This window comes from Dasypus novemcinctus, chromosome 11 (assembly GCF_030445035.2).
Source record: "Dasypus novemcinctus isolate mDasNov1 chromosome 11, mDasNov1.1.hap2, whole genome shotgun sequence".
Taxonomy (NCBI): Eukaryota; Metazoa; Chordata; class Mammalia; order Cingulata; family Dasypodidae; genus Dasypus; species Dasypus novemcinctus.
Window position 1 is genome coordinate 108,253,169 of NC_080683.1, and position 19,981 is coordinate 108,273,149.

Sequence of the window (19,981 nt, forward strand, 5' to 3'; positions counted from 1 at the left end):
GACCTGGTGCTGTGTCATACCCTCAGTTGTCGGAAAAGAGAATGAAGAAAGAGAGAACTAGGTTGCTCAGAGAGTACCACATCAGGCGGCGAACCCTTAGAAGAGGTTAGCCAATAGGCCACGGAACAGAGAACAGAGCTCTAAAGACCAGAAGAGAGCCTACACTCGAAAGGGAGAAGAGGAAAGGAAAAAAAGCACGTAATGCCCCCTGGGGCAGAAGAAGGCAGCACTGGCGCACTGGCATGGAGGCCAGGCAAGTGGAGGACAGCATCTCCTTTACTATCTCACCAAGACAAGTCTCCAAAGACCTAGGCTGTCAGTTCCTCTAAGATAATGATTCAAGGCTTAGAACTTCTTCCTGTACTTTTATTTTTTTTTAATTTTTATTGTAGTAACATAGATACAGCACAAAATTTCCCATTTTAACCACTTTCAAGAATTACTAAATTTTAGTATTATTAAATTCACAATATCATGCTCCCATCACCAATATCCCTTACCCCTACTTTTCTATCACCCTAAACAGAAATTCTGTACCCATTAAGCAATAGCTACCTCTTCTCCTTCCCACCCCCAATCCCCACTGGCCCCAAGTAACCTTTGAGCATATAATCTACAATCTGTCTCTATATTCTTTCTTTTCTTTTTTTTTTTAATATAGTGAGCTGTTAGAGGGTCAAAGGTTAAGGGTTCCCATCTCATAAAAGAATTTGTTTGTTGAATTCAGTTTCATAAAGTAAAACGTATTGCTTTTATAAGTTAAATATTGTGAAGCATGTGACAGGCAATTTAATACAGGAATGTTAATTTCTTAATCCATGATTTCTTAATCTAAACAGCCATGCACAGACTTATTTATTGGTCCTCCATAATGGATATTGGTCAGAATTCTGTATGCAGTTTTCATTTTTCTAAAACCATTATAGCTATGCTTTTAAAATGAAATTAATCCACACAATGAAGTATACTTTCAGTTTCAAACAATAAAGTGGGCGCTAAAAAGAACATTGGAATTGGAAGTCTATTCTTCAATGTTTTGGTGGAGTGATACTATGGTACTTGGGCTCTTGCTTATTAATAATAAGCTGATTGTTAAGTCATGATAAATATACTTAGTCAACAAATTCTGAGTCTTCATCAACTGCAAGGCACTATGCATATCGATGTCCAAAGTCCAAAAAACCATAGGCCTTCACTTGTGATTGCCAAAAGTCCTCACGCTATCGGAGATAAAACATGTAGAAAAAGAACAATCAATACAGGGCAGCATGTGCTTCATACTATATGTATGTATGCTACAGACAGCAGGTGCTGCAGTGTTTACTTCCAAATATAGGCAAGGACACGGAAGCCACAGAATATAAGATATGTTTGTAGCACAGTAGGAGATAGTAAAAGGAGATTCTGGGTCTTGCAATAGCCCATTCTAATGTTATAAAGCTTCTTCTACAGCCAATAATATCTTCCTGTTGTTTGATTCAACCATACTTCCCTCTAATTTAAGTCCATTTCCTTTGAGCAAATAAAGAATCATACATCAAACTTTAATCCACGCTTAGTGGCAATGCTTCAAAATGTGTTCATCAATTGCAACGAATGTCCCTGACTAATGAAGGATGTTGTTAATGTGGGTGGTGTGGCAAGCAGGGCATATGGGAATCTCCTGTATTTTTTATGTAATATTTGTATAATCTAAGTATCTTTAAAAATAAAAAATAATAGAAAAAAAATTAATCAGTGTCCTCTTTGTATTAACCTCTTTGCTGGGAACAATTTTGAAGCTGTGCTTTGAGTTGACTAATATCAACTCCTTTATTTCTTCCTCCTATATTTTAAAAAGTAGTGACTTACAAATGACACTATAATACATATTGTTAATGGCAGCTAAATCATGAAGAACTACCTGCAGGTTACAGGCAGTTTTGTAGGTATCATCTTCTGGATTTCAGCCTTTGCTCCTTTTTCAGATTATTCTTGCCCTGTAAGTGAAGCCCTTAAGATGACATCAGTTTTAGAAGCAGATACCTTTTAGGTCCATGCAGGTGGCCCTTGGCACAGATACTAAAATTAGAAACCTAATCATAAATGTTTTTCCTTCCAAACTGAGGAAATGAGCACTGTTATTAATTGCTTTCCATGATTCTTTCTTTTTAAAAAGCCTTTGCTGATTTGCATTAATATTATGCTAATAAAAGTAAGGGATGGTAACTAATTCAGTCTCTCCAGCAGTAACTAAGGATCTGAGAGGTAATTTGCATGTTTCCTTGATTGGAATGAACTGGCATTTAAACATTGTCATCATTTTTGAAAAAATAATAATAGTATAAGCTGGGTCAGCCTGGGCAGAAGTAATTTCCCAAGTGCAACCATCTAAAATCCAAGTATTTCAAGAGAGATTCTGCTTCTAAGCATGAATCTCAGATGACAAGGATGAACATTCAAATACAAGGTAACCATCTGCATCACAAATACATTTCAGTTCCTCTCTGCAGAAGGAATTCATTTACTGTTGAAGGCCATTCACTTCCACTTCTGAGTGCTTATTCCTCAAAAAGCTTCCAAGTATTGTGAGAACAATGATTAAAAGAGGATCTTTCCATCTGTACTGCATTAGGCTGCAAGACAGTCCCTTCTGCAGGAACAGCTTTTGCATAATTCATTGTGCCATTTTAAAGTCTCATCAGTGAACTGCAATAAGCTGTGAAGTGAGTACGGAGGAGGGAAGAGACCCGCATTTACTGGCTCCCTCCTAAGCCTGCACCTAACAACCCTCTCTGAACTACGGGCGCCATGAATCATGTACTCTCGGCCTGATCTCCAGCAGCTTCTTACTCAAGCCTGATGCACCGTCATCATGCTTAGGTCATACCTTTGTCCCAAGAAAGACTAGCTCTTAGATTGTTATCACGACTGAATGCAGGAAAGAAGACTGGACTGGGACAGACGGACTTGGCTGGTCTTCTTTTGTGTGGCATGTCAGATACACCGACGCTATAAAAGGAGGGATAATACCTCAAGTATCTTCCAGTTTGAAAAACTATATAATTGAATCTGTTAAGACTGATTTTTTTCCACCTACAAAGCCTTAATTTAGCCTGCCATTTTCCCCCACTGCTGCATTTTTCAAATAATGCCTCGAGGGGCCCCAGTGGCTACTGTGAAAAGGAGACACTAAGATGGCAAGGAGGGGGCTCTCTGGTGCCTACATGTCTTCCTCAACGGCAGTAGCTTCGCTCTGATTTGTCTGCATTTGGGGATTCATTATTGGAGAAGGATTCTATGACTACAGGAAGTGAGAAAAACAACTGCCGCAGTTGTTTTAAAGGATATTTTGAGTCTACAGAATCCTTAAGCTTTCCACACTGTAAATGTGACTAAGCAGAAGGCTTTAATGATAGCATGCAATATACATGAGGTTGTTGAGCCAGCAAAAGTGATGAGGAATTATGTGGACAACAGGGTTGAGGATGTGTGTTGCAAACTTTATACTAAAATTTCTCACTTTGTACTACTTATTGTTCCCTAACTCATGGTTATTATTATTAACATTTTGGGTTTTATAGTTACAGGTGACATCAAAGTAAATTTCCTGAAATTCAGTTTCACGACTTGGCAAAGGTGAGATGGCAACTTAAAGAACTGAATTCAGCAATAATACCGTTACATAAACTAATTTATTTTCAAAGCAATCACACATAATAATAGAAAACATAATTGAGGGGTGGAGGCAAACCTCCCTGAGTTGTTGTGAATTTAGAAGTAAATTGTTATTTTAGAATGGTATCGTCTGATAGAAATAAAAGGTGAGCCACAAAAGCAATTTTAAATTTTCTGATAACCACATTTTAAAAAGTAAAAAGAAATGGGTGAAATTAATTTTAATAATATACATTGTCTAATCCAACATGCCCAAAATATTATCATCCCAACATGTAATCAATATAAAAACTTATTAATGAGATATTTTACTTATTTTGGTTCATTCTAAGTTTTCCACATAGGCATGAACATTACAACTCAGTGTGGACCAGCCACATTTCAGGTGCTCAATAGCCCCAAGGGGCTGGTGGCTTCTGGATCTGCAACTCCAGAAGGAATGAGGCAGTAGGCAGGTTCTCATAAATGCAAATGATGAAATTTCCCTCCTTCTAATATGCAAATTTATTACAGAATTTATGTTTCTTCCTGGAGTCAGCAAATATTTAGTGAAAACCTACTTTCCTCCATGCCAGGCTAAATGCTGGAATGCAAATGTATTTAAGACAAGAAAGGCATAGAACATAGAAGGCAATGAAGTTTGTGCAACGAATGCCAACACCATACTGCACGTGGTAACTGCTAAGGAAGCACAGATTTAGGAACTACAAGCTCTAGTGGGAGACTTGTTAAAGGCTTCATAGAAGAGTGATAAGAGTTGGATCGCGGAGGCTGGTAGGATTTTGCTAGGTAGAAAGTGACAAGAGAGGCATTCTAAGAAGTGGCAACCAGATGAATCAAGATACAGCAGCACCAACAGTGAGGGTGGAAAACTGAGTGGACAGAGGTGGGCAGAGTACACTGGCCTCCCAGCAAGGTACAACCATGGTGGGGGGTGCGCAAGATGTTTGGGTTGGCATTTAGAAAGAAAGGCTGGAGCCAAACTGTACAGGGCCTTGGTGGAAATAGTGAGAAATCTGGAAGGCAGGCAGTGCGACAGTGGAAGGATTTTAAACAAGGAAATGCTACCACCAAATCAGTGTTTTAGAAAGATAACTTGAAGAAGTATAAATACTGAGATGGGTTATCTGATGCTGGTCAAGACGCTCTGGAGTTGGGGATCCTTGACAGATGATAATCAGGATCTGAACCCAGAAGGCAGTGGTAGAAATAGAAGTCGAAGGACAAATTCAAGATGCTTTTCCCAAGTAGAATCAGGAGGTCTTGGTGAGCAATTAAGAGACAATGGATGAAGGAGACAGAAGAAATTGATGATTCCACAGCTGGTTCTCAGACAATAAGGTAGATGGCAGTCATCAACTAGGAGTGGGGACAGAGAGTGAAAAGCAGGCTTGACAGAAAGCCTGGCCAGTTCAGCTTGGGCCTGCTGAATTTGAGAATATTTTGGACCTTTGCTACCCAAACTGTGCTCCCTGGCTAGCAGTATGAGCATCATCTGGAAGCTTGTTAGAAAGGCAGATTCTCAGACCCCAACCCAGACCCACCAAATGTGAATCTCCATTTTATCAAGATCTCCAGGTGACTCCAATGTACAGTCAAAGTTAGAGAAGAATTTCTCTAGGCATCTGAAAATATAGATCAGGAGCTCTTGAAAGGGGTATTGCCAGAGCATCATGTTGGAAGTCATTGGCAAACGTGAGAGTTCACACTACTGGAACGAAAAGAGATGTTTTAGAAAATGAAGACATTTAAATAAAATAAGAGAACCTGTGTGTGGAAGGGAGGTGACTGCATGTTTGGCATTTAAATAAAGACTCATAATCAAGGAAAACAGTGACTCTTGGTAAGGACATTAGTAAAAACGAACCGAGAAGAAAGTGAGAAGGAGAAGAAAAAGGGGAAACAAAGCCTTCAAAAGGGAGCAGAACTCACAATGGTGTCTCACGTTAAAGCTGTAAAGAACTTATATTTATGGTTCATACAAATTCATATGAATGGTCCTTAATATTCAGGGATGCTGAACAAGAAATGAACTTGATGGGAGTAGAGGTGGAACTGAACGGAAACCCAGAAGAGGGCCACTGCATGGCCAGGCCGAGACTAACTCCAGCTGCAGGGAGTCAAGAGGCCTGGATTGCAGGCGGCTGCCCCCGCTAGCCACACCTCTGCACACCTCAGCCCTACTATAGGGGGATGAGAACAAGCTCTGCTCTTCTAAGGACTTCCACCTTGGCAGCGAGGTAAGATTCATCTGTTGCCTCCCCAGACTCCCCGCCTTGATGATGAAGAATATGCACAGTAACCACTCCATTTTCCACCCCCTGCCCTTCCCAAACTCCTCATTCCACTGTCTCACCCAGCGAGCAACTTTCCTGAAGTTTTCTGCAGAATCCACCGGCTCTTGAGAGCTGGTTTCGAGTCCACTGAGCGTTCTTCCGTGTCTCTGTTTCCCAGGCAACACTGACGTCGCTGCCCCGTGTTGCCAAGCACACACCCAGAATGCCAACACCTTGCAAGCAAGAGCCCCTCCCGAGACCCATGCAAGCTGCTCGCTGAGGCACGAGACCCTTGAAATGCTTCTTTCTAAATTCAAAACCAAATGATTTAAAAACATTGTGCATAACTCCTATCCTTGTAAAAAGCCTTGTTTTGTTTTCAATCATTTTTCTGCTGGTCACAGAAGGAGAGTCAGGAAGAGCAAGCTGTGCTTTTTAAGTGGAGGACAGTGCACATGCAAACAAACGTGGCAGAAAGCACAGAGCGCAGCAGACAGGACAGGCTGCTCTTTCAGTAATGACAGCAGCCAGATTGCAGGGCTCGTGAGGGCACAAACACTCAGTGTAAGCCCGCGCCCTCCTGGTGAAGTGGGTACAATGTGCCTATTGCCATTCCCCTTGCCTCAAATCAAGCTCCAGCATGTACCTGGAGGGCGTTCTAGTTCTTCCAGTGCAGACTCCATTCACAGTGGCCCATGGAATCTACTACAGCATGTTCTCGTGGAATAAACACTCCCGTCTGCAGCAGTGGTGCAGTCAGGTGGTCTGCCAGTGACTCCAGACACACACGTGAGATTCCACTTCACTGAGGAACGACTCACAGGCACATCTAGCCACATATCCAAAATTAGCTCTATAGTTAACGTCAGCTCATACCCATCTTCCACAGACTTTTCTGTCTTTACCTTAATCAATTGCTATCATTCAAATACCAAGAGACACTCAAGGCTACAATGAACGTATGAATGAGGCGCAATGCTGATTACCTCCGCGAACATTTAATCCCAACACGTTAGTTCCCCCCCAAAAAAAATTCTAAAAAAAAAATCAACTGTAATCCCAAAACAGGAAAATTCTCAGGCTGCATTTCAAATGTAAATGTTCGTTATTATCTACACTGTTAAAAAGAAAAAAAAGGCACATTTCTTAACGTAGTGTTTGCCAGCCATAATTATCAAAGCCACAAGACTACGAGGTAAGGACTATTGTTATCCCCACTTTAAGGCTGTGGAAACCGTGGCTTAGAGAACTAAATCAGCACAGCCAGGAAAGCCAGGACCCAACCCCGCCACCCTGCTGCACACTCCCTGCTCTTAGTCTCTATACCATAGAAAGCTTGAAATCTGCCCCCTGAACGGGTGAGTCAAGTGTGACAGAGTTTCGAGCTGGAGATCACTTAGTTCAATAATTTTCAATCTTCCTGAGCTTCTCAGGCGGCTCACGGGAGCAGCAGCAGCAAATACACTGATTGCCAATGTGCTTAAAAGTCCATTATCCATGATAAGCACAAATAATCCAATCTCTACTTTCCCTGACAACACAGACTTATTTTTCTAGAGACAAAGATAAAGTCCTCATGAACTCTTCTGTGCCCTTTGTTTCCTGGCACTTATAAGGTCCACCCAATAATTATCCAAATAGGAATACTGCCAGCTAGAAAAATTGGGTGATTTTTCAAGTAACATGCAGGAAGTTAACAGCTGCACCAATCCTAGACGTAGGTTTCCTGATTCCCAGTCAAGAACTAGCATAACCAAGCATCCTCCATTAGCACCGATGTCAATATGACAGAGAAAACACATTACTCTTCAACTTTATCACCAGGGTAATAAAGAGAGGCAATAAATACTCTTTTATTCACAATTACTTTCCTTCAGTGAACTTTGACAGCCCAATGTCTGATCCTTCCCCTAGCATAAAGAAAAATTTACCACAGTGAGACCACTTCACATATTATCCAACATATTCTCACTTATTGAAACTTGCTCCTTTGGAAAGAAAAGGGCTGCTAAGAAAACTTCAGCAGTCACAAAGAGGAGAGCTGGCTGGCAGATGTTTTGTTTGGTCAGTATGGTGTTTCAAACCTTTTTAGATTGATTTTCCTCATTTTTTCTGGAAATACGATTCTCTGGTGCAGATGCTGAAGGGCTGACCCCTTCAGAAACAGGGATATACTTTCCATTAGCCGCAGTCCCCACTAGTCCCGCTTGGCCTGTTTATGCCCTCTGTTTGTCCCTGTGGGCTTATGAGTTCGCAGCCTCCATTTTACTGCACTAATATTATGGCATTTAAAGTAACAGGATCCACTATTTCAAACCCATCAACAATGTTTGATATCTGTAATCTGCATCAAAATAGGGCTAACTTTGTCAAGAAGAAAATGAATGCAGCAGAGTGTAGGAGAAACAAGACTGAACTGGTAGACTGGGTATCTTCATTCTGGTTCTGCCTCTAATAGCAAACAGAATTAGTGCTTTCACCAAGTCACCTAACCTCTGGGGTCTCTGGTTATTTCCTCATTTGTAAAATAGGAAAAGTTGGACTGGCTCTTTAAGACTTTTTTCCCCCAACTCGAAAGTCCCATGAGATGCCTGTCATCCAATCTGTGTACAAATACAGGAATTTTCTCAGATAAAAGGACATTAGTGAAAGGGGGAGCACAGGGGTGTTAGGAGTCAGAGAGATTAGAATTTGAAATCTGGTTCCATCACAATCTATAAGGTCTCGGGCACATTATCTAAAACCCTCAGAGCCCCCTCATCTACTAAGTACCAGGAATGCTCTAAATGCTGGGGGGTCCTGCTGTGAAGGAGACAAAGCCCCCACTCTCAGGAAGCTTACAGTCCAGGGGGACAGAGACAGAAAAAATAAGCCAAAAGCCTGAAAATCTGTCAGGTGGTGAACAAGGGCTATGAAAATAAAGGACGTGGTTAAGAGGCTGGGGAGAGGGAGGCTATTAAGGATGGAAGAGAAGATCTCTCTGATAAGAAGACACATGACCAAAGGGGATGGGAACGCACTGTGCAGATATTTGTCCAGGCAAGGCACCCAGTCAGGTGGGGTCGATGGGTCAGGTCATTCCCTGTGAAAATTTAGCAGTGACACCAGTAGATGTCTGACACTTTTTAGGAGCACAATAAGTTCCTATCGTCCCCACTTCTTCCCTCCCCACCTTCCTCCTCTCCATAGGTGCAGCCTTCAGGATCTCCTGTCTGCCTTCGCATCAGCACAAACTTACCAAAGTGAAGCAGACCAACGGGCCAGGAAATTTCACCTTTAATTCCACGGTAAAAACCACTGAAAATCTACAACTGTCAAATCCCATTTTTGATGCCCAAGCAAGAGGGCTAAGTCCTGCTTCACTGTGTTTTGAGAAAAGTCCTTTCCTAATAAAGTGCCACGAAGTACCAAGGAGTGCTTAGTTCCTCGATAGCTGTGTTGAGTTCTCGGAGGTTGGGAGCAGAGCACGGGGTGGAGGCCACAGCCTCCGTGTCAGGCAAGCCCCATTCCCTCCCCAGCTCTCTGCCCGCTGCCTAAAGCTCCTCCATTACTTAATCTCTCTGGGTCTCGTTTTTACACCTGTGAATTGGGGCTGAACAGCTTTACCTCCTTTCAGCATTGGGGTGAAACTTGGATGAGATCATGTCCGTATAACACATGGAACTCTACAGGCACAGAAGAAAGGAAGGGCCCAGGGTTGTCTCCCTCGTGGGTGCTCTTAATTGCAAATATCAGAAACTAACTCTGATAAAGCAGAAGAGAAATTTAGTCAAAGTTAACTCAGTGGCTCCAGCACTGGCCCGAATCCCCTGTAGAGTGGCCTCTGAGCTCCACGTAGCTGGGCGGCAGCTCACACCGTGAATGCCTTCAGCGCTAAAGGTTGTCCCAGTTTTCAGTGGGAGGACAGCCCTGCCTCCCAGCAGAGCCCAGACAATAGAGAACTCCTCCAACCAGAAGGGATGCCTGGTGCTGGAGAGCCTAAAGGAGGACAGATGTCCTTCCACACCAGTGTCACACACTTGTTTCCTCACCGGACCCCTTCGCAGCTTCCACTCGTCTGCCTGGCCACGCGGCTCAGTCCTTTCCAGGAAGTCTTCCAACCTGATTCCACTACCTGCTCATCCCCCGCTCCCAGCTAATTCTCTTACCAGGCACCTTATTATAAAATGATTTAAGCCCTGACTACACATATCCATATAGAAAACCTTTTGGGAATACACAGGGTACCAGATGAAAAACAAATGCACATACAGCTATAAATAACACTGTCTGGTTCACTAATCACTTCGTGTGTGTGTATCCAGTCTACAAACGAGGCAATAACTCCTTGTTGGCCGGGCTCATCATCCTCGCCTTCTCTACCTGCCAGAAGCCCATTTCCTGCTTTCACTGCTGCTTTATACCTCCTCTAAACCCGGCATTAAGCATAGCTTTTATAGTGAGCGTTAAATATTTAGTTCATTGATAAATACTCCTCTGTTGCAAAAATAAATTCAAACTCCCATAAATGATGGGGAAAGTAATGAGCGTCGATAGATTTTCTGAAATACTGAAGAACTTAAAAATTATAACCAATTATCATTTTCAAAAACACTTTTTACTCCTTAGTTCCAGAGTAACAGCAACTGCACCAAAACTAACGTCCCACGCTGGAAAGCAAGAAATCCCACACTGCCCCAATTTTGAAAAGAAAAAAAAAACCTTTTTTTTTTCCCATGGAAAAACATCCCCATCTTGTGGGCACTGATGCTCAACATCTTCAAAAACCAAAGTGACACTTTTCAGAACTGTGACATCTCTTAGCACCTTTCAGAGATGGGCAGACTTGATGTACAACCCATATCTTGCCTGGAAGTCAGAACTTCCCTATACTTATGATAAATACTTTCTGATAAAAAACCTTAATAAGTATAAAATAATTAAAAACCCACAACCAAACAGGGCTTCTGAAAATAATCTCTCTCTATATATAAATACATATACAAATTTATAGATCCACAGGTACCTAAAAAGGAAATGCTCCCAAGGAAGGTTTCTTTTCTCCCAGTGTCATCAACTCATTCCGGACACATGTATTGAGACACAGGGTTTCTTGCACACCACTGGGTATTATCCCCAGGTCAGGACCTGCCAAGCAGACGGCAATACCTCCTGGAAGGTAAAGAGGCACCGACAAGAACCTCTGTGTTCCTAGCAGCCTCCTGGACAAGGGCACAAGGCTGATAATACCTGCCTGGGCTCCTTGCCCAAAGGAGGAAGGTTCCTGGGCATTCAGGAGTATGCTTCATACAAAAGGTTGGAAAAACAAGAAGGGAGAGCAGGGCGGTGGAACACCCGAACTAAGGAACAGCACGGGGAGGACGCGTCAGGGGTATCCTTTTCATCCAGGGGAAGGAAGGACAGGCATTTCTATCAAAGGAAGAAAAAACAGAAAGTGAGGAGACAGGCTGGCAACTGTTCCCATATCTCTTTTCTCTCTTTTCTTCAAATGCTCCTCGAAAATTCACCCAAATCTGCAATTTACAGACCTGGGAGATAGTTAAAGTTCCCAGTCAATTAGTCTTCCATCCTTTCGGGAACTATAGTGCAACCAGCTTACCTGGCCTTGCTCGTGTTCATTTTCCCTCATTCAAAGAGTCCTTTTCTAGAAATAGAAGGAATCATGCTTCCCAAGCCAGGATGTTAGATGTCAACACAGTTTATAGCAGTTACATGTGTCCCCTTCCTTTCCTAGCCCCCATCACAAGGAACGTTGTCCTCCTTTCAACTTCTACATTTCCACAGCATCCCTTCTGGCTCACTCACGATAGTACCCCACCATCGCAATGACATTCTGGGAGAGAGCTTTGGGTTGAAGGGTGACAGCAAGCTTTGGAGCCCTACAACCCTGCTGGTCACTGAATGTTGAACTCTGGGTAATCACCCCACCTCTTTGAATATTCATTTCCTTGTCTGTAAAAGGAAAAGATGGTACCTACCTTATAGGGTAGGGACATTCAGCCTCCCTACCTTAGGAGCAATGGAAATACTTTAGATAAAGGTCCAAATACCACCTCATAAGATACTGAGTGAACAAGGAATATGACTCAAAAATGAAACAACACTTGGTTGCTCCCAAGTCTGAAGAAACAAGGCAACTTCCTAAGTAGCTGCAGGATAAGTTATGGGCGCCTTGGGACCAGGGTCGAGACCTTACTATCCTCTCCACTGAGCATCCCGCCTGCTGTGCCTCACATTCAACAGGCACCTGTAAAAAAGTAACAGAAAAAAATAACTAAAATAATAGGTAACAACATGTTAGCATAACTCTCCCTGGCCCTGGTTTTATAGGCAACTTAGTTTTCTTATTGGTGCTTTTCTGTATTAACTCAATTTGATACAGTAATATTATAAAAGCTATGTTAAATGTATTCAATGTCCTACCATAATTCTATAGCCCCATAATCTATTACATATTTAAATAAGTTACATTAACAATTGTTTCCTTTGTCACTTGACTTTATATGTGTCTATCCTTTTATGTGTTGTCTAATTTTTCTCCTTAAAAACTGACGCTTAGAATATTAGAGCTGAACAAGCACCCAATGCCTCCCACCACTCCTACAACACTCACAGCCGGGAACCTCAGCCCCTACACTCACACCTCACCTGGCCACCACGACCAAAATGGAAGCAGCCTTTGATGACACAGTGGAAGAATGTGTGATCAGAAGGAGTATAAAATATGGAAAAAGAACACTCCCTTTCTTAATGATTTGGTGACGACCCATGTTCTGGACTGGCCCAGTCTTACTGCACAGTGGCTTCCAGATAAAACCAGACCAGAAGGAACAATTTTCGGTATTCATCCACTTATCCTGGGGACCTACATGTCAAATGAACAAAACCATCTTGTGATAGCCATTGTGTAGCTAACAATGATGCTCAGTTTGATGTGTCACACTATGACAGTGAGAAAGGAGAATTTGGAGGTTTTGTCTCAGTTAACGGAAACAAAGCAATAGAAATCAAGATCAACCCATGAAGGAGAGGTAAACCGGGCCTGTTATATGCCTCAGAACTCTTGCATCGTTGCGACAGACTCCATCCAGTGACGTTGTTTTTGATGAAACACCCTTCTTCACCAGACCCTTTTGGGGACTGCAACCCAGAATTGCATCTCTCTGGGCTTTCTGGGAGCCCAAATATCCATAGACATTTACTTACTGCTTCAGAAAACAATATCACCTGTTCATGGGACATCAGTGCCATTCCAAAGGAAGGAAAAGTGATGAATGTGAAGACCCGCTTTACAGGGAACACAGCAGTAGATGTTTCCTGGCATCTGCTCCATGAGTCTCTGGGTCAGCTGATGATGATCAGAAACTTAAGATCTAGGATACTCGTTCAAACAATACTTCCAAACCCAGCCACTCAACTGACGCTCACACTGCTGAAATGAACTGATCTCTTTCAATCCCTGTAGTGAGTTCATTCTTGCCACAGGATCAGCTGACAAGACTACCTTGTGGGATCTGAGAAATCTGAAACTCAAGTTGCTTTTCTTTGAGTACCATAGGATGGAATATTCCAGGTTCAGTGGTCACCTCATAATAATAAAACTATTTTGGCTTCCAGTGGGACCAATTGTAGACTCGAACATCTAAGATTTAAGTAAAACTGGAGAGGAACAATCCCCAGAAAATGCAGAAGATGGGTTCCCAGAGTTGTTGCTTATTCATAGCGGTCCCACTGCCAAGATATCTAACTTCTCCTGGGATCCCAATGAACCGTGGGCGATTTGTTCTGTATCAGAAGAAAATACCATGCAAGTGTGGCAGCTGGCAGAGAACATTTATGATGAAGATCCTGAGGGACATGTGGATCCAGAAGAACATGGATCCTAGATATGCCTACACTTGTGACAGTAAACTCCCCTCTTTACCCTCTCAACCTTGAGGTTGATTTAACATTGGTTTTGAGGCACAGACTTTGTTTGACTCTCCTTCTATAGCTACCAGCAACAATGCTATTAGCCCAGACTTTGGGTGTTTTCCAAATATTAACCAGGGACTTGATTCAGCAAAATCATAAATGTGTATTTACACTTTCTTCTGGAATTTGCTCAATCAAATCCAGGTCTGAAGTAGAAATAGAAAAGGGAATATATGTGTGTGGTCATTTTTCCTCTTATGCTATATTCCCAAGTTTTTTATTTTATTTTTTATTTATTTCTCTCCCCTCCCCCCGCTACTCCAGTGGTCTGCTCTCTGTGTCCATTCACTGTGTGTTCTTCTGTGTCTGCTTGCATTCCTGTCAGTGGCACCGGGACTCTGTGTCTCTTTTTGTTGCATCATCTTGCTGTATCAGCTCTCTTGCGTGTGAGGCACCACTCCTGGGCAACTCTCCTTATGGGGCACACTCCTTGTGTGTGGGGCTCCCCTACACAGGGGACACTTCTGCGTGGCATGGCACTCCTCGCGCACATCAACACTGCACATAGGCCAGCTCACCACACAGATCAGGAGGCCCTGGGTTTGAACCCTGGACCTCCCATGTGGTAGGCAGACGCTCTATCAGTTGAGCCAAATCTGCTTCCCTCCCAAGTTTTTTAGACTCATTTAAGGTTACAGTGGATAAGGAACAGATCCAATGGGGTAGACATCTGAGTCATGAGGTATAAGAATGCAAGATATGTTTATTTAGGAAATAGGGAAGAGTTTCAAGTCATACAGATTTCTGCTCTAAAATCATCATACCTGGCTTTTCAGGATGCATATGAGTTTCTTCATTTAAGTCAAAACTTTATTTCATGTATTCCTCTTTCACCATATATTTTTGCTTGTTAGTGTATTTCTTGAGCTGTTTCATATTATTTCTTTCCTTTCTGTGAAGTGGTTGTTTTTTTAAAGTTGGGAGCACCAAGTTGTAAAAATGTATGTTTTTACCCGACAGTTATACTACATGTAGACTGTCCAGTTTAGTTGAAAAGAATATATCAATAGCATAAGTTGTTTTTAAAATTAAATTAATCATGTTGCTGAAAGAACTGGATATCCATAGCCAAAAGAAGGAAAGAGGACCCCTATCTCACACCTTATCCAAAAATTAACTCAAAATGGATCAAAAACCTAAAAATAAAAGAACCATAAAGCTTCTAGAAGAAATTGTAGGAAAATATTTTCAAACCCTGGTGGTAGGTGGTGGATTCTTAAAGGAGATAAGAGGAGGACTGAGATAGACTTCTGATGTCTAATGTATGTAGAAGTTTTAATTAGCTTTACTGTAAAAGTGTGGCAACGTATAGAGTGGATGGTAACAAATAGTGAGTAACAGCTAGTTTATAAATGGGAATGTGGTTGAAAATGGTAGTCTAGGGATGTAAATGCCAACTGACAGAATGCTAGAGAATAATCTAAGAACTGAATAGCACACTAAACCAAGAGGTGGATGAGAATTGCGGTTGATGGTAAAGATACAAGAGTACCCTTTGTGAGCTTGAGCAAATGTACATCACTACTGCAGGGTGGTGGGAATGTGGAGAAGTATGAGAAAAATACAACTGGAGTGACATATGGACTGTGGTTAGCAGTAATAATGTAATATGCTTGCATCTATACCAAAGATGTACTATGTCATAATGGGGCAGTATGATGAATGAGTGCTAAATGTACACTATAGACATGGTAACAATCAGATGATATTATTTTATCTGTAACAAATGTTCCACCATAATATGGTGTGTTGATAGATGGATGTTGTTTGGGAATTCTGCACATGTGCATGATTGTTTTATAAGTTTGCAACTTCTGCCACAAAAAAATATATTTAAAAAATAATAATACGGTGGTTTGGGAGGGAAAAAAACACCAAATATAAGATACAGACTATAATTAGTAGTAAGATTTTGACAATATTCTTTTATAATCTGTAACAAATGTCTCACGACAATGCAAGGTGTTGGTGGAAGGTTGATGTATGGGACCCTGTATAATGTTATGCATGTTTGCTTTCTAAGTCTACAACTTTTAGTATACATTTATTGTTATGTATGTTCATATATAAATGATACAAAGATAATAATAATAATAATAGGGTGGGTTGGGGGAAAATACTTTGGTTAGTAGTAATATTTTGACAATGTTCTTTAATCAATTAGTTTAAAATGTTTAACAACAATGCAAGGTATTGGTGGTAGGGTGAGTTAATGAAAGTCCTGTATGATGCTATGTATGTTTGTTTTGTAAGTTCACAACTGTTACTATACACTTATTGTTTATGTATGTTTATGCATGAGTGATATTCTTCAATAAATTTTTTAAAAATGAAAAAAAATTCAAATTAATCATGGATAAGAGTTTACTTTTCATCAGCAGGCCTGTTACTCTGCATTACTAATGGTGAAAGTGTTTATTATGAAATACATTGCTTTCCTACATTAAAAAAAAACAAAACACAACTTTATGTTTATATAAAGCAACTTTTTAAAGCCAAAACAAGGATAATTTTTATTAAAATTCCCCTTAAATTGGCCTCTAAAATATCCTCAGAATTTCATTTGAGATCCTAGTGACTGTTATTGTTGGATGTCAATTTCAAGTTTGAACTTTCTGTGGCCTAAAATCAAGTTAAAGAGAATAAAAGGAACTGAGCCTAAGAAATCCTACAGCACTTTTTAAAGGATGCCGCAATACTTTGACAGTATGAATACTTTCTCATATGGCAGGTATCTAAAGTTATCGGCAATTTTAGTGTTTTCAATGTTCTTCAACAGACTATTCAAACTTTAAAAAGGAAGATAGTGAAATTCTCTAACTGAAACCTGAAGAAACACTGAGTACCTGTTAAAATAAAAAGGAAGCTCACATAACATGGGTAGTACATTAGTCAGGGTTCTCCAGGGAAACAAAATCAACGTATATATTATATATATATATATATATATATATATGCACATATATAATGTATATAAATATACATTTATATGAGATTTATTATAGGAATCGGCTCATGCAATCATGGGGATTGGAAAGTCCAAATTTTATAGGGCAGGCTGCAAACTGGGAACTCCATGAAAGTTTGAGAACTCTTTAGAATTCTGCTCTCTGACTGCTAAATTTCTATTCTGCTCTCTGACTGCTAAAATCATCAGTTCCCCCTTTAAGGCCTTCAACTGATTGGATGAGGCTTCTCTCATTGATGAAGACAATCTCCTTTGTTGTCTGTAATCAGTCACAGATGCAATCAACTTGCTGATGATTTACTCTCACAGTAACAATCAGGCCAGTGACTGCTGGATCAAACAAGAGGACACCATAACCTAGCCCAGTTGATGCATGAACTTAACCATCACAGGTAGCTTTTTCCCTGCATTCTGGTAGAGAACATTCACCTTAACAATGAATGATCACATCAGCTCATAATTTTAAAAGCTAAATAAGCTGCCAGTGGAAAGGGATATATTAGTGGGTTGCTAAATTCTGTGAAAAATCTCTCTTACCACTCATTCCACATCAAAAGGAGAATCATGCAGCTACAGCTCTGAAAAAATGATGGGGAAGGCATGCATCCAATTTTTCAAAGCTGTCTTCCCCGCTGCCCCAGCCATTCTTTTCAGGGGAGCTGCCTGGCCGGCAAAACCTTCTCCCTTCCCCTCACCTGCCCGCTCACAGGCTCCGGGGGTGGATGGAAGGATAGCCTGGCATGTCTTCCCATTCAGCCTCCCGGGCCTGCCTGGGCGCAGAAGTGCCTAATTCCCAGCCCCACGCTGGCAGTTTTTAATACTTCCCTATTAGAAAACCTGCCTCTTCAAATCATAATGTTCCTAGAATCACAGTATTTTAGAGCTGCCAGAAGTGAGAAACCTTGGAGATCATCTGGTTAAGTGTTCACTTTATCAGACATTCTTCCCCTTAACAACGCATTAGTGATAATCTCTACCTTTACCATTCTGAAGTGCAATTCAGAAAATTTACATGCAATTTTAATTATGTATCTGTATATACGGATACGAAAGTGTGAGGGTGTGTACATGACCTTACCATAATATTGAGGAGAAATAAAGGAAAATAATTCAAAACAAAATATTATGTATTTCAATAAGTGAATGAATGACTGGGCACTAAAAGCCATCATAAAATAGTCCCGTGTCTATATCTATAACAAGTGACTTTAGATTTGTAGAAAATAAGATCAGAAAACATTTCTCATAAGAAAACAGAAAATCAAAGAGTGAAGATACAGGTGGTACACGGAATAAAACACTGAGTTAGAATAAGCAGAGAGGAGACGGATTTGTATACAACACCCTTGAGGACTGCCAACTGGGTCATTCTAAGCTCATGTTAGACACCAGGTAATTATTTGTTTGGCAGGTCTGACCTGAAACTGTGGGACTGGTAACACAACCTGAATCTGTCCTTCAAACAATGTGAAGACATGAAACCCTCCCATGAAACCTCCCTTCCCTCCAGACACACACACATTACTGAAACGCCCTCTGGAGGGCAAGGCTGCCCCCACATAGAACTGCTGATCTAGTTCAACTCCATCTGCCCCCATTTTGCCTTTGAGAACACGGAAGCCGGAAGCCGGGAGAGGTGAAGTGATTACACTCACAGCAGGTTACTGACAATGACACAGATGGTTTCAGAAACAAGTCTCAGAAGCACTATACTCACACATTCTCCCCCTCTCCCTCCACCCCTTCTGCCCCCCTCAGATTTGCACTCCTGCCCTCCACAATCCTCCTCAGAATTTCAACAGCTGTGTCCTGTGGGGCCTCACTCCTTCCCTAACTGCCTATGCGGACTTGCTCTCCACTGCACCTCAGGTTTCACTAATGTGGCCACAGCCCGAGCCTCATTAACTCAACCCGCAAAGATCTCAAATCCAGTACTGCTTTTCTTGAACCACAACCAACCTCCTTACCATCTCTGGGAACTTGCAGTTCCCAACCAGCTAAAGTCAGTTCCTTCTTCCCACATCAGCCTCTCTCAGCACCCAGGAAACCTAATTCAACACCACTCCCTCGACACTGCCTACCAGGTGTATCCTGAGCCTCGGTTTATTCCCCACTGTCGACTTTTTCCTTAGATCTCACTGCACAGAAGCATGAAGGATGCTAAATTCCATTCCTAAGCAGATCTATGATACTTCATATGCATCAGCTACAATAAAATTCTATTTGATGCAGTTCTTGTCCTTGAAGATTTCTTTCAATGGTTGTCAAATCAGCTGAGTCCACCCCGATTTGATCCACCTAGAATCACCAACTGTGCTTTGATAATAATCAGACATTAAGGTATGAGAAGGCCCCTTCCAATAACATCTTTGTTCTCACCAGGGTGAAGGCCCTCTTTCTGAAAAGCCAAGTTCTATCATTTCCTTCAAGGTCTAGTTCCTATTAAAATCCCCAATAAAATTTTAAAAACCTTGCTCCATATTGCCCTCTGAATTCTCAAATTATTAATAATGACAGAATTGCAGAGATGAAAGAAATCTTGACATCACCTAGTCAAATCACTTCATTTTACAGATGGATGGAATGAGACATAAGAGAGGCTAGGAAACCATGCCTGGTCACCTAACTGGTTTCTTTTCAAAACACAGGTCAAGAATTTGGTAACATTTACATGCCTTTTAAACTATCAACAAAATTTTTCTTTAAAAACTTGCTTATGAATAAATTTTAGAAAGATAATTCTTCTAGGTATCAAACTGCCCCCCATCCAGTTGTTAACATGAAAATCTTTTTTTTTTTGCTACGTATTTCCATGTTACATGAAAATATAATGCAAATATCCCATTTTGATTTCATGTTCATTTCAATTTTTCAAGTAAAAACCACCTCCAGTGTGCTGCCTGTACAAAATAGCCATGATAAGACATCTTAAATGGAGTGGCCAAATTAATGTCACAAATGAAGTTTCCTACATTTAAACCAGGTTTATTTTGAGTGTTGATTTCTTCTTTAATTTTATGACTATAAGGAAGGAAGGGCTAAGGGTAAAGAAAATCATAGTATTTATTCTTAAATCATTTCTTAAATTTCAAAAGTGTGCCTTGAA

At 41.1% G+C, this 19,981-nt stretch overlaps 1 protein-coding gene and 1 pseudogene across 1 annotated transcript in view; one reads left to right on the plus strand and one right to left on the minus strand.

Annotated features, from left to right (window-relative positions):
- ARHGAP18 (Rho GTPase activating protein 18) overlaps nucleotides 1-19,981 on the minus strand; it is a 134,612-nt gene that overhangs the window by 77,309 nt on the left and 37,322 nt on the right. The window lies entirely within an intron of this gene.
- LOC139440070 (histone-binding protein RBBP4 pseudogene) lies at nucleotides 12,600-13,819 on the plus strand (annotated as a pseudogene).